Raw genomic sequence first — 15,843 nt, 5'->3', positions numbered from 1 at the left:
AGTATTCATACAGAAGAAACACACCAAAGAAAGAAATTTTCTTTTGCAAACCAAGGCAAAATTTGGTATGTCTTCTGGATTTGACACTTGAAAGTGTGAGGGCAACTGATTAAGCAAGAACATTTTCACTTTTTTCCTGTTTCACTATTAGTCTGACAACAGAATTATTCTGAATGGTCTTCATGCATAACAATTTCAGAAGCTTACCTTTCAAGCAAAATCTGTCATTCTCTTGTGGTCTTATGCACTTTTTGCTTTTCCAGTAAAAACAGTAACAGACACTTTAGAGTGTCACTATAATTATTAGTGACTATAAGTTTTTACAGAAAACATGTTCACCACCAAAATATTCATATCTCAGAAGGATCAAAACATATCCCCACAATTTTACAGCGTGCCATGGCAAGGGCAACATTAGAGGGATGTGAGCTCATTCTGACGCTGCATTAATCAATAAAATAGACTATATTCTATAAGCTGCAAGTCAAAAAGGTAGATATTGAATAACCTCACATAAAACTTCAAAGTTTTGCTTAATTAGATAGTAAAGGGAGGTTATGCCATCTTCCACAAAACTCTGAAACTTTTCATAAATAGCAAGTTATATGATGAGCCAGGGATAAACACAGTAACTTCACAAAAATAAATTATATTAACAGAACAATTAAGTGTTTAAAATAACAAGTGTGTACTGATACACAAAAATAAATGGCACATTCTTTTCATTAAACTCCTTTCACTTAACAATACCCCATGAACCCGGTGATACCAACATTTTCCTGACAGAGCCCTACTCAAACCAGGCCAAGAAGGCTCAGTACCTCATGTTAGCAGTCTTCTCTTACCAGTGAACAAACAGATGACAGACAGCTGTGGTGAGCAAACTCTGGGATACACTCTTAAAAAAAAAAAAAAAAAAAAGACTGGGCACAAAAATTCTGAAATACACAACCAATGCATTATTCTTTCATTTGGCTCCCTGGACTCTTACTCAAGAAAAAGAGGAAATAATACCAGACAGAAGAGCTTATTTGCTACAACAATACTGCATTTCTTCTCTACAAGCACAGTATTGACAGGCTAGGCCTGGGCTGACACACCAGGATCAGAACAACCTGTCTGCACACAGGTTCTTCCTCTCTGGGATACTTCCCTCCCTTGCCCATCTTCTCCTTGCCTATCAGAGGTGCATCTCTGCTGCACCAGGGCTCGGCCACAGCCTCAGCCTTTCTGCACAAAGAACAAAGCCTATACACTTAAAAACGGCACATATCTAACTACTTGAATATATATATGTGCTGTTTGGCCTCAGGATGGACCAAGGTAACCCATACCTTGGTTAAGGGTAACCCTAACACTGAAGCTTGGGCTTCTGGTGTCATAAATACCAAGCTTGACATTTTCAATCTTTCCAGATTACCTCCACAGCTGACAAGAATGTCTGAGGGCTGACAGTGCTTCCCCTGTCCCGAAGTTATGGAAACCTGGCCTAGATATTGCTAGAAAATTAAATAATTCAAATTGTTCAGACAAAACAATCATTAAAAGCATCTACAAACATCTCATTTATTGTTAAAGATGCAACCTAATCAAGAGATTACCTGTTTGTTTAGTATTACAAGTATCTATTTCTTCAGATCCCTTTGAATTCATTCTTCACTGAAGTACCAGATCTCTCAGGGAAAGAGAAGGACCTTGTAAAGTGAAGCATCTGGGGTGTCAGTAAACAACACTACAGAAAATTAATTTTTAGAGGGACACTAACAGAATAAAGAATGATTGCCTCCATTTTGGCCTCAAACTCTGAGATGAACTTTCAATCCTCTACTCTGAAATTTCAACCTAAGAGCATAGCACCTACTTCAAGAATTGGTGAAAAATGAGAACCAAGTTACTCAGATAAAGCTGCAATTCTTGATACATTTGATTTCTGTCCCTTAAATTATTTACATATGACAAGTTTGTTCTGTACAGGTGTCATCCTATCAGCAAGACATGATGCATTTTATTATCTAATTTAACATGTTATTTGCAGCCTGAATTTAAAAAGCGTGAGAAAAGCCACATTAAAGAGATCAAAACATTGCTAAGACTACAGCAAGAGGTGTACAGAAACTAACAGAACAGTGTAATTTGATCATAACTGTCACCCTTCTTTTCAAGATTTTGAGTTTGCTCTCAAAGGTGCATTAATATGATTAACATCTCATTTTCATGTCTGCAGCATTCACAGACTTACAGAACTCTTACAGTTGCAGTGCACAGCCGAATTAAGTGAGGGCTCTGAGAAAATGCACCTACCTGTAAGCAGGAATCCACAGAGTTTCTTAAGGGAAACAAATCTCTACTGAACTATATAGTACCTTTCCAACTGTTGTTTTGCTCAGATATGCAGAGGAGTAACATACTTCACCATGCAAACAAGATATTTGATATCCCTGAAACTACCACTCATTCCTAAATCACAGCTGGCCTTTGACCATAGACACTGACAGAGAAAGTATTTCAGATGTAAATACCCATAATCAAAACTTATGTAGGATGTGTTCTACTTCATACCAGTGGCAATAAAGCCTCTAGGTGCTAACAATACAAGATATGTTACATAAGACTATGCACGTATTTTTAGAAGCACATTACAAAATTAAGTACTACACTGGAATCTGTTGCAGAGCCATGGACAGTTACACCAATATGCACAAAGAACAATTGCTCAGTTGAAGCAGAATATTAGATTCGACTCAGACTGAAGCTCTCTCCTGACAGTCCCAAAAATACTGAACCATCTGAGACCGTAAAATTCAATTGACATTCAGCAGATGTAGAAAAAAAAAACAAAACACAAAACCCCTATCACAAAAACCCTAATCATAAAGGCCTTTGCTATGAGCAGCAGAATTAATAAAAATTAGTTTCTTAAATAATTTTTCTGTTTCTTAATACTTAAACCATTATAACCCTCGACTTCATTCTTTTCCACAATTCTTTGACTGTGTCCCCACTTCAGGGAAAAGTTGTGGTACAGACACACTCTGAAAGTCTGCATGTGTTTACAGGATGCTTAACCAGCCCCCATCCTACCAAATACATACCAGATTATGTATGACTATTTCTTTTCAAGAGGGTGCACAGACCTGAAATTCCTTCTTTCACCTAGACAGAATTTTATGAGGTCTGTAGGACCATAATTCAAATCTTAACTTCTCCTTCTGATTTCAGTTTCCATACAGAAGCATATTTATATAAATTCAATAAATGCTTAACTTTAGAGTTAACTCAAAAGGTGGGTTACCTATGTACAACTTATCTTAAATGTTTACGTTTCTTGCAGACACAAACTTAAATTAAGCCATGAAGCACATTCTACTATCAACAGTTTATTCACTTACTGCCACCATTTATCATTTGCAGCTGCTATTACCCCTCTCCAGGTTCTCTTCTAAGTACATTAACACCAGGGCCTGTGGAGTAACTTTAGTCTACTAAGTTTTAATACACACTGCACAGAATGGTTTTGCTTTAATAACTGGACTCAGCAGATGCAGGTATTCATTAGTATAGAAAAGGCCAGCAGCTGGACACTGGAATGCATTGTTAAGGGGGACTTAAAGATGCCTGCTCTTACCGAGCCACTCCTGGTTACCAACCAGACCGACACTTGGCCATCCCAGTTTTCAAGACTAGCTGAACTCTTGCTATAAAACCTAATTCAAACTGAATCTATCCTGTGGACCATAGAAAAACTGCCAGTTGCCTAAACAAACAAACAAACACTTAAACTAGTTACGTGTCTTTCAGAGACAATAACATGTTAGGATCACAACTAACATTAAGAGTTTGTGAATTCCTAATTAAAACAGGAATCCCAGTGAAAATACTACCTGCCATCAACCATATACTGCTGATATTCACAACATACACTGACCTAAGGTAAGCTTAGAAGAGCACCAAACTCCTGGAAACTAAATTTTATCCCTGCAAGAAATTTTGATAGTCCCTGTTCCATCATGCCTCACAATATTTATGTTCCTGCCAAACTATACTTCCAGGAAATTGGGGGAAACAAGACATGTATTTATTGTCCAAAACATATCCAAATGAAAATGCCAAAGTTTTCAAAAACAAAAAAACAAAATACACACAAAAAACCCACAACAAACCCCAAACAAACAAACAAAATAAATTCCATACCACAGTAGCAAAGGAACCTGAATTCCTGAATTTACTTCAACTTCCACCATGAAATAAAGTGATACTGACTTACTCTCATGAGTAACGCTGAACTTAATAAATTTCATCTTACTGGAATTGTGCATCCACATCCACAAAATAAGCCAACAAATTAAGATTTCAACATACAGTACCTTTCTAATTTACAATGGTGCTTTTGACATGTTAGGAAAAGTACACCAAACAGCAAAGTATCAGGACCAGTACCAACACTGCAATAAACAATCATAAATAAATAAATAAAAATAAACACATCATTAAAAAGATTTTTTTGCGTTTAAACAGTTTTACAGGTGGACACTGTATCACAAGTTTCTTTAACATTCAGAATTGCTCATCACCTTGTAAGTCTTTCAAAAGTTCACACTGCTTACATCTGATTTCTGTTTGAAAACCTTTCAGATTTCCACTTCTCCACATCACAACACATGGTACAGACATTCAAGAGATTAATGTCTTCTATATGTTCTATATGTCTATGTCGTCTTCTTCTTCTTCTTCTTCTATACATTTTTAGCCTACTCAGTCATTACATAAAATATCAGCTTCACAGCTATTTTTCTGTTTTATAACTTTTTAAACAAATAAATATTTATATGCAACAAGTACTGTCTCACAAACCTCATCACTACTGAATGGTAGAAGACTTCAAGCATACACCCAAACAAGTCCTCTACACAGCAGAGCAACAGAAGGAAGGTTGGCAGACATTTTTTCCATCATTATAATTCTCTGGCAATATTTCATTTGCAAGAATAGTTTTCAAAATTCCAATAAAAAGTGCTTACAAGGAATAGTCATTCTGTCCCAAACAATGCAAGGTTTTCATAAGCAGGAAGGGGAAAAATACTATTCCCTTGAAGCTCAAAGCAAAAAAATCACATAGTTATATAGACTGCAAGACAAATATACAGTCCACTGACACAAGCATTGCTCATTTTGCACCAGGATAGGTATTTTCCTACAACCCTTTGACAGAAAAGATAATATATGATATTGTGTTATCATTGTGTTAGAAAGACAGCTTTAGAAAAACTTGTTTGCCACAGTACTGCCTACAAATATAAATGTTAACACTTTAAAATTAAAAATAGTTGGCCATAATGAATCCAACTGCCTCCTTCTGGTGCCTGAAAACTCCCTCCTATTGTTTCCAAATGCACACATATTTAGACTGTAATGAAAATATTGAGGACATACCATTCTGAAAGATGTAAGGACAAACAACACAACTAACACAACCAACAATACAATACAACCTACTGAACTTGGTACAGGGCCATTTTGGGGGGGGTTAATATTGCTTTTGCCAACCATATGTATTAACTGCTACTGGTATGTGGTTCCATAGAAATCCTGAACCAGGCAAGTAAAACACAGGAAACTGTTCTCTTACCATGGACTAGAACTTGGCTATCAATTGGTTAAATGACTTACCCAGAGTAACCCATCACTTCAGTAGGTAACTCGGACAGAAAGCATGGTCCAGCTCAGCCTATTGGATTACTGTCTGCTCAGCAGCAGCAATGCAAAGCAAGAGTTTCCATTTTATGTACTGCAAATACAGCAGCATTTTATACCAGTTTTCATTTTAAATAAACTACACCTTTTGATGAATAACCTGACCTCAACAAAGTATATTCAAACATCATTGATCGACCTCAAACGCATAAAGAAATCTGAAAAGAGGATTTTTAAAAATGCTTCAGAAGTTCAATAAACCGAAAAAACTAGGGAAAAAAATCCCAAGTGATGGGGGGTAAAAGATAATACTTAAAATAATTCCCCATAAATTATCCCAAATCAAAAGGAAAACAGGAAGAAACAATGGTTTACTTACTGAATTCCTGATTAACAACTCTTGCATTGCAATTTAGCAAGAGGAGGATGGGTCTGAAAAAACTCTTCATGATAATCAAATTTTAACCTACCAGCAAAATCTGAAATAAATCCTCCAAGGAAATGTAGAGTTGTGAAATTACACATATTAGCACTGCAAAAAGCAATCAGATGGCAGAGTAACCAAGTTGGGAAAAAAATAATGCACAGTTTTCTGTAATGCTACTAACAACCAATGCTAGAGCAAGACAAATTAAGGGTTCTCAGTAACCCCTTTGGGCAAGAACCACTTACACCTTGACTTGAAGCCTAATACACAACCAGACCAGAGGATGAGCTAGTGCGCACCACCACAACAAAAACATTCTATTTTATGACAGTATTGAAAATGAAAAATAAAATATATATTATAAGCTCTTTATTATGAACACGTTATGGCTGGGTTGTTGGTTTTTTGGTTAGGTTTCTCTTCATTTTTGCATATACAAATGCAAAAAAATATTTCAATCCTATGTAAGAATCTCCTGTTCATTTGCACAGACTAAGCTTGGTATATACACACCTGCTCCAAAACCAAAATAATTCCACAAGGACAATTTAAAATGTCCTACTGTGCAGTACTTTCATTTGACACAATTCTTCCTACACTATTATAATGCTCATAAAATCACAGTTAGCTGTCAAAATGCACCATCCATCCTGAACACTCATGCATAAAGTTAACTCTCAACACAAACTTTCAGGTGTTCATATACTTTTCCAGGAACAGGGGTCAGGAGACCAGCAAGACACACACACACACACAGCATCTATGTGCTAAAGCACATCTGGAAAGAAATTTTTAAAAAGGGAAAAAAATGCCAATTCTGCTGAGGAAAGACAACTGAAACGAGTTGTATTGAATTGTTCAGTGCAGTACAACTGAGACATAAATTTAAAGCAAATATATTAGCAGATTTCTGCTGTATAGCAGAATGGTTTTTTTTTTTTTTTACTTATTTATGTCTCAAAAGCTCAGATAAAGCAAAGTTGACCTAACTTCAACTTCCATGCTTCTGTCAATCCTTGAAATGTACATACACACTGCATTAACAGTAATTTCAAATGGAAAAAACTGTATCATTTACAGAGCAATCACTTAAATCTCTTGTAAAAATACTGATTTGACTTCCTAAGGTATTGTACTTCTATAGAAACTAGTAAAGGGCTTTAAGTTAACATTTAGAAACACACACAACAAATGTGGCAAATATTCTGTCAAGAATTTAAGAATTATTTTTTTTAATAACACATTTTTAAGATGCCTTTTATTCAAGCACAATACAGCTTTAAGAGAAGACATAATTTTAAAAAGTTAGATACAGGGGCCTACTTCCTTTAGAACATAATTCTGTACTTGGTGCATTTTCTACACTACTTCATAGGCAAACAAGCCATTCAGTATTTCTCTTCAGTTTTCAGACAGTCAGAAAGACAGGTGATAGAAACCTCTGTTTAATTCAAATACGGTGCATTTTAAAGTTCTATTCACTTTCTGAGTTCATAAAAAGAAGGAGGCAGAAAATATTTTTGAATAATCAAAGTCATGATACAAGTTCCCTTTAAAACCATAATGAGGTTACAACTTAGCAATTACTACACAACAGACCTTGCATCAACACGAATATTAATTTTTAATATAAATAATGATAAACAATAAGCAATAAAATTTTGAATTTTTAAGAAAGCTACAAAAGAGGCTAAAAAAGCAATTATGTTCCTGATTTCAAAGCAAATCTCTATCCAGACAGAAATGCATTTAGAAACAAAAAATAAAACAGAAATAGTTTCTGAGATCTACCAATCTGCTACAGGCGCACAGAATTTCTGTATGAAGCAAATGAAGTAAAGACCAAGATTTTCAGGTGGAAACAGCCACTTACGGGACAATTTTTTAGCATCAAACCTTAGGACACACTAATTGTCCTATTTTTTCCACTAAATAACAATTATCTAAAATTGGATTCTGTCAAAGAGAATTCAAATCGTTTTTTTAAGATAAATTTCTGGGGTTTCATTATTTTCAGCTTTTAGCCAAGGACTTTTCTTTCATTTCTTGACAGACCTGACACACAAATAGGTTGCAATAACAATGACTACTTTGACAGCAATTTTAAGTTTCTAGAAGAGATGTGTAGACAAGGTTTATCTACTACTACACTCTTAGCTTTATCAACAGCTTCCTGAAAATGAAACGGAAATACACTTGCAAGTCAAGTCAGTCAGCTCTTGATAAGTGAGTATTCAAATCCCTTTCTAAAATCAGAAGCAGTCAACGCCTTGATGTTTAGCATACCAGCTGAATACTCAACATAAACAACCATGGAAGTTGGGGGCAGAAAGAAGAGAAAAAAGAGCATGGGACAGATACATCATGTTCAGGATCACAAAACCTGATTCTGTGAGCTACGTTCTATTAATACATCATCATGAGAGAACTCAAAGTACATCAACACATACACCACAATTCTTTCAGGTCCAGAGGAAGATGCCTTTGCAATATAAACTTCTACAATTATTCTTCTCTAGCAGGTCTTCACAAGTCTTAACAGTCTGAAACAAATCCAAGTTTCTCAAAAGAAACTTTTCCAGTAACAGACAAGACAGCAGGTTTGATCATCATCTATCTTTCTCCAGCCAAAGAGTTAAGACTAGCAGTCAGTCACCAGTGCAGGCACACAGGAGTGTCTCCTTCACACATACACACACACACACACACACACGTAAGTATTTATGAAAGATACACAGAAAGTTCTTATCCTCCCCTGGGGATAAAACGGTGCAAAGTTGGAAACAACTTTTTCCCTGATAAAAGAGACAGCAGAAATTAAACATGCTTGTGTTAGATGTGGATAAGCAGCAGAAGCAACTAACACCTTACACAAGCATATTTTCATTCTCCCACATTACAGAGCCACCAAAACAAAGTTTCTTGCAACTTCACCAAGAAAAACCCATCTGAAAACCTAGAATATGTATTAGTTGGTACCACGTTTTCACCAGGAGCACACATACACCAACCAGACTGCCAACACTGTTCCTTGCATCTTTCCCCACTGCCCTACTGTCCCCCTCTTATCCCTAACCTGTCACCCTGTGCCACCTCCACTCGCAGCACGGGTCAGGTTCACGCCAGAGCTTGTCATCGCCGCCTAGGCGGGCAGGGGAAGGCTGGTTTCTTCGGTCTCTTTCAAGTTTGTTTTACAAACACGTCCGAGACAAATCCAGAACCTGTTTACACACCGCCTTAACCGCCGCCAGGAGGAGAGTGAAACAGGCGCAGGCGAAAAAAAAGGGAAATATATATATATATAATTTTCAACCGAAAGCCATCCAGAAGCACCTTCGTCTCACCCCCTTTCTCCGCCCGGGGCCCGTGGCGCAGGCCGCACGACCGCTCGGCGGAGCGCGGGGCCGGCACAGCCCCGACCGTGGGCGGCAGGTTCCGCTGCCCCGGCGCGGGCCCGGGGAAGGCGGCGGGCGGGGGCCGGGCGGCCGTGCAGCCCGGCGGGGTCGGGCTCGGAGGGACGGAGGAAGCCTGGGAGAAGCCGGCGGATCGGCGGCGGGAAGGAGCCGTTCGGGCGGGCCGGGCGGGCCGAGCGGGCCGCAGGGCGAGCTGCCAACGGCGGCCGCAGGGATGCGGGGCCCAAACACCGCCAGGCCGCGGCCTCGCCCGGCCCCGGAGCGGCGCCCGGGGGCCGCCGCCAGCGGCGGCCGCGGAGGAGGGCGGGGGGCGGCAGGCCGGGCCGGGCCTGCGGCTGCGCCCCCGGCTCGGGCGCCTCGCGTCCCCCCCGCTCCCCCTCGGAGACAAAAGCAAACGGAAACCCGGTGGGGCGGCCCCAGGCCCACCGAGCCCCGCCGAGGGCCGCGCCGCCGCCCGGGCCTCCCACATCGGGCCGTGGCCGGGACGGCGGCGAGGCCCGGGTCAGTGGCGGGGCCGGGGAGGGGCGGCCGGGGCCGGACTCACCGCATGAATTTTCTTGTCCCGCGAATCCAAGATGGCTGAGTATCCAGCACGGAGGATGCTGGGGGAGCAACCTTTACCCTCTGACCCGGCCGCCGCCGTGACCCCGCCGCCGCTCGGCCCGGCCGCCAGCGCCGAGGGGCGGGGGCAGCGCTGCCGCACCGCCCGCAACGGCCCGGCCCTGCGGAGCGGCTGAGGGGGACGGAGAGGAAGGGGAGGAGGAAGGAGCAGCGAGGCTCCCTCGCCTGCTCTCCCTCCGCCTCTCGCGGGAGACGCGGCCCAGTGCTGGGGGCAGGGCCCGCAGGCCGCGGGGCTGCCGGATGCTGCCGCTCTCCGCCGGCCCCACTGAGACGCTGCTGGCCGGGGACGCGCCCGGTTCAGATCCCGTTCTGTGAGGGGAGAGGGCGGCGCTCAGGCCTGGAGCGCCGGGCTAGATCTGGGCGTGGGGGCGAGCAGGGTCAGGGCACAGCGGGGCTTCCCGATCCTCCCCTCACCCCTGCACCCGTGGGGCTGCCGGGGGCCTGTGGAGACCTACCCCGGGTGGACGTGCTCCCTTGGGAAGCGCTCCAGCTTCTAGAGGTGGTGTCCCATCTCCTGTGGTCCTGCTCTGTCAACTCCCTTTGGGTTGCAGGGCGCGGAAGGAACGGCCTGGCCTCTCACCAGGCTGTTGTGTTACCCTGTGGAGGTTTTAGGTCAGGAAGGACCCGATGGTGGGGTAAACTGTGTGAAAGTTCTATTTTCTCTGCAATGTGGTAGCAGTGGAGAGACATGTCCTGCTATCCACTTGGTGCGTGAACGAAGTGGAAAAGCATTTACAAGATAATACAAGTGGACTTCTAATTTACCAACCATCAAAACATGTATGTTACATGTGTATGGTTTGAATACAGCAAGCACCGATGCATGAAACACACAAATAATCCCCTTGAATTCAATGAGACTGTCAATGGAATAAAAGCTAGACCTGTGCAGAAGTGTTTACAGGATGAAGGCCAACATTTATGAACTGGCTGCTCTCCTCCATCAAGAAAAACAATGGCACTGGCACCTTAGTTTTGTTGTAAAATCGTCCTAAGTTTTCAAGCAAAGAGATGAACAGAAATAGCAGGTTTCTTCCAGTAGTTTTACACTTGTGCTTTCTTCTCAGTGTCCAAACTGAATTTAGGTTTGAAGAATTCATTAGGTTATACCACGCTAATATTTTATAGAAACATTGGTACTACAGTAACATGTCAGTCAACATAGATATGTTTTGAAAATAAAAGAGCAGTCTTCCTTTTCAGCCAGGAGACCAGTTTCTTAAGGTCACCAGCTTTAGTTGTGTGTTGAGCATGGCTGCCATGTCATTGAAATGGATGTGTATATACACCATGTAGGACAGCACTGCATTTTTTTATTCTAATCATAAACTTTTCCTTTGTGACACACAGTCATGCATTTTCTAGAATCAAACTATTAGAAAGTACCAAAAGTGACGTGTTATTTAAGAGTATGAACTTCTGGTCCACATTTGTTGTTAAGTCTGAAAAATCCAACATTTCCTCTTACCACAAATCAAATATAAAAGCAGTACTTTTAGACTGAAAAATACAAACAATGTTATTAACCTTCAGTGTTTTTAAGTGTTTAGATAGTCTGATTCTTTTGTATCTATAAACATTTTGCTGCATTATCTTTCATTTCACACTTTAGTGGTCTGAGTTCCTTTTTTAAAAGCTAGTTTTCATTCCATTTTCCCAAAGAGAAGTCATTCAAGATAATACCCAACAATATGATGCAAGTAGACTAAGAACCTGATAGTGTCATTGCATCTACATGGACTGATCTCTCTGTCCATTACAAAATTACAGTTTACATGCAAATCAATTAGCATTTATAGGACAAAAAGCCTGAATAGCTCAACAGAGCTAGGTAATGGGGGAAAAAGTGTATTATCTTTCATTAAACTGGTTAGCTTACCATAAACAACGTAACCAGCACTGACAACATGTAAATTGTGATTTAAATTCCGTTTAAAAAAAAAATCTAACCTGACCTTCTGCCTAAGACTGTGTTTAGTTGAGGAAGTTCATTACTCAAGCTGTATTAGCTGTGTATTCTACTTCCTCTTTTGTTTTCTTAAAGAAAGTGAAAGCATTTACTGTTTTAATGTGTTAAAATAACATCCAAGGCTGCCAATAAAGAAGGTGTGTTGTCAAGTATGTGTTCATACATTTTATGCTTTTAGTCTTGACTCAGTATTTTTTGCTACAGAGGTGAGGCCTGTTTTCTATAGTTGCATCTGCTTAATTAAAGAAGTGCCCTGAGCTCATTTGGCACAAGGGCTAATTTGTGTGCTAATTTGTGTGGACAGTCCTAAGGAATTTTGAACCATGTATGGTACAGTTTTACCTCCTTTAAATGTCTATCCACAAACTGATACGCATCTGCTATTTTTATTCTCATTTAATCAATGGTCTCTTTCTTTTGACTTAATTCACAGTCTAGGCTGATACACATCCATCTTAAGTCAGTGTAAGAATGCCTGTAGGAGTCAATCTGAAAACTTTTGTCTGTAGCAGCACAGGTGAAGGAACTATAAATCATAATTACAGAAAACCTGTCCTGCATGTGATCGTGTGGGGGGGGCCCTGCAGTCAACAATTCATGTGGTGCTGTTGACACAACCTTCTACCTAATTTTCCTGAGAGCTGGGCCCTGAATGTGTGTGTCCTGAAGCAGTCACAACACTTGTCTACCACCTGTTTGGATTTCACTGGCTAATGCTTCTGCTAATACCTACAGAAGGCTAAAAGCCTACAGCACTTTGCTGGAAAGTTTGGGAAGAGCGTCAAGACAGTCAGGTGTGCTTAGAATCCCCAAATGCTTTATGGATCTCAGTGTTCATTGGGTTGCAGTTCATTGCATTTTTACTGAGGCTTAGCTCCAGAAAGATCATCAGTGCCCAGTAACTTAAAGTATCACCAACAGATGTGGGCAATGCAGTTGCAGAAGTGGGAGCAATTGCCCAGAGTATATGTAGGGCAGGGTTAGGCTGTTCTACCTCACCAAAACATGAAAATAAATTAATCATAATAAGAACACCATCCTCAGTTATGAGTGGAGGCAGAACATGGTATTAGCACCCTTATAAGTAATTTTTTAAAAGAACAAAAAAGTTAATTGGAACACAGCAGGGGTCTTTATTTCTCCCACCTGCGTATTGTCACCGTATTCTTCAGGAAGAACAAATACAATGCAATCAAACCTAGAGCAAGTGTTGGCAGCTTTTCAGGGTGGTGAAACAGGTTGTATTTTTCTTTCCCAGATTAGAGATTAAGTCCCTTGAAAGTAACATCTTGAACCATAAAACAATGTCCCTTGACTGCAAAGTGCATTTGATCAGCTAAAACAGTGAAATAACGCTTTGACAGAAAGCACAGATTTCTGTTTTATGCTGGACTTATAAATGTGAATGTGAGACTCATGAATTTGAAACTGCAGTTTATCCCTAATGTCTTTCTTACTGAATGATGTTCAAAAGTCTCTCCGTTGCTTTCTTTGGAAGGTAGTAGGGTCACAGCACTCCTCTGCATTAATCTTTTCCCTAGAAGTAGCAGATTTTTTTCATTAGTATAGCCAATTTGATTTTTTAAACACTTCTAAAACACAAGGATAAAGGTGTGTCAAAGTGTACACCAAATCTGATATTAGAGATCTCACCACAAAGAGGTGTTGACAATACATTATTTTCAAGAATAAAAGCACTGAGACCTCACATTTTCTTAGTGTATCTTCTCATAGTTCCTAACTATCACACTGAAATTGAGCACAAAATATTTAGATGTGTTCAGATTTGGTTAGTTAGTTTGACTTTTGCAAGTTAGTCTCTAGTTGTTAATGTATTTAGGAAAGGTAAGGGAAGGATCAGCTGTTTCCATGGCACTGTCCTTATCTATCCTTTCACTCCTACAGGGGATTTCCAGGGATGGCTGCTGGCAAGGGAAGCCCTAGAAGTGCAGCTCAATTACTATTTTAGCATTAAAATGCATCACAAGGTATCCACACAGATGGTTTCTCATCTGCTGGATTTGTAGTTTCCAGGAGGGAATATTGGGAGCAGAAGTATCTTTATCTCAGTCTTTCATATTTTTACTACCAGGAAACCCTTTCTCAGCCTTCTGCTCTAGTGCCTTCAGTGTCTGATTTAGTGCTAATTATAACAGAGTATCAGGGGGGAAAAAAAAAAAACAAGTTTAAAAAGAAGTCTGCCAATTCTGGAAAATAATATGACCCCAAAGAGGAGATAAAATGTAGCATTTTCCCAAAATAAGATACTTCACATTGCTGTATAGCAACTAAAGTCTGCCAGAGTGCTAGTAAATGAGAGGATAAATCAAGAATTAGAGGTAGCAGTTTCGAGTGTTTCTTCAGACAAATAGAACAATAATGATGCAGATGGAAATTTATTTTCCAGGAGAGAGAAGTGTTAGAGGAACAAGCCAGTGCCAGAGTAGGTGCTGACTGACATTCCTGAGCAACATTATCCCCAAAGAGATAGGAGTTATGGCAGTGGTGAAAGAGAAGCCCTTATTATGTTAGTTCTCAAGATTGCAGTCAGCTGGTGGTCATTGGAGAGCTGCCTAGTCAAAGGGTTATTTCTCTTTTGAAATGAGTGAATCATGGATTCATTGAACTACTTAAGTTGGAAAAGACCTTTAAGATCGGAAAGTCTAATTGTTAACCCAGTACAGCCAGGTTCATCACTAACCTGTGTCCCCAAGTGCTACCTCCTCACATTTTTGAACACTTCTATGGTTGATAATGCCATCATTTCCCTGGGCATCCTGTTCCAATGCCTGGCTGGACTTTCAGCAAAGAAACTTTTCCTAATACCCAATCTAAACTTCCCTTGTTACAACTCAAGGCCATTTCCTCTTCTGGTGCATGTTACATGGAAGAAGAGACCAATCTCCATCTGGCTATAAGTTCCTTCGAGATAGCTGTACAGAGTAGTGAGGTCTCTCTTAAGCCTCCTTTTATCTGGTTAAACAACTCCAGCTCTATCAACTGCTGCTCATCAGGTTTGTTCTCCAGACCCTTCACCAGGTCTGTTGCCCTTCACTAGACATACTCCAGAGCCTTAAGGTCTTTCTTGCAGTGACGGGCCCAGAACTGAACACAGGATTCAGGGTGTGTCTTCACCAGTGCCATGCAAAGGGGCCATCACTGCCCTGGTCCTGCTGGCCTCACTGTTGCTGATACAGGCCAGGATGCCACTGGTCTTCTTGGCCACATTGGCTTATGTTCAGCCAGCTGTTGATCCAGGACCTTTCTGAAGACAAGTTTTCCAACTCCTCTGCCCCCAGCCTGTAGCACTGTGTGGGGTTGTTGTGACCCAGGTGCAGGAGCTGGCACTTTGCCCTGTTGAATCTCAGTCAATTGGCCTTGGCCCATTGATCCAGCCAGTCCAGATCTCTCTGCAGAGCCTTCCTACCCTTCAAGAGATCAACACTCCCACCCAACTTACTGTAAACTTACTGAAAGTACATTCAGTTCCCTCCTTCAGACCATATAATAAATTAAACAGAACTGGCCCCATTACTGAGCCCTGTGGAACATAACGTAAGATCCTGTCAAAAGACAGGCAATATTTTATTTCAGGTGTTTTGGTCTCCTTGGGTTGACTTTTCAATGTGGTTAATTGTTGTCGTTACAATGAATATAAGCCTCATAGAACATTTTCTCCATTAAGCTGCAGTATCTATTGATAAAAATATAAACTTAGGGGT

General features: G+C 40.7%; 1 protein-coding gene across 1 annotated transcript in view; it reads right to left on the bottom strand.

Moving 5' to 3' along the window:
- The window catches only part of CNOT2 (CCR4-NOT transcription complex subunit 2), an 81,047-nt gene extending 70,857 nt beyond the window's left edge, over positions 1-10,190 (bottom strand). The window contains exon 1 of the mRNA XM_062492025.1: positions 10,076-10,190. The gene's annotated coding sequence lies outside the window, so the exon portion shown is untranslated. The remainder of the gene's footprint in view (positions 1-10,075) is intronic.
- Positions 10,191-15,843: the final 5,653 nt, after the last annotated feature.

This window comes from Cinclus cinclus, chromosome 4 (genome assembly GCF_963662255.1).
Source record: "Cinclus cinclus chromosome 4, bCinCin1.1, whole genome shotgun sequence".
Taxonomy (NCBI): Eukaryota; Metazoa; Chordata; class Aves; order Passeriformes; family Cinclidae; genus Cinclus; species Cinclus cinclus.
Note: the sequence above shows the minus strand (reverse complement) of the source record. Positions and strands in the feature narration are given on the sequence as shown.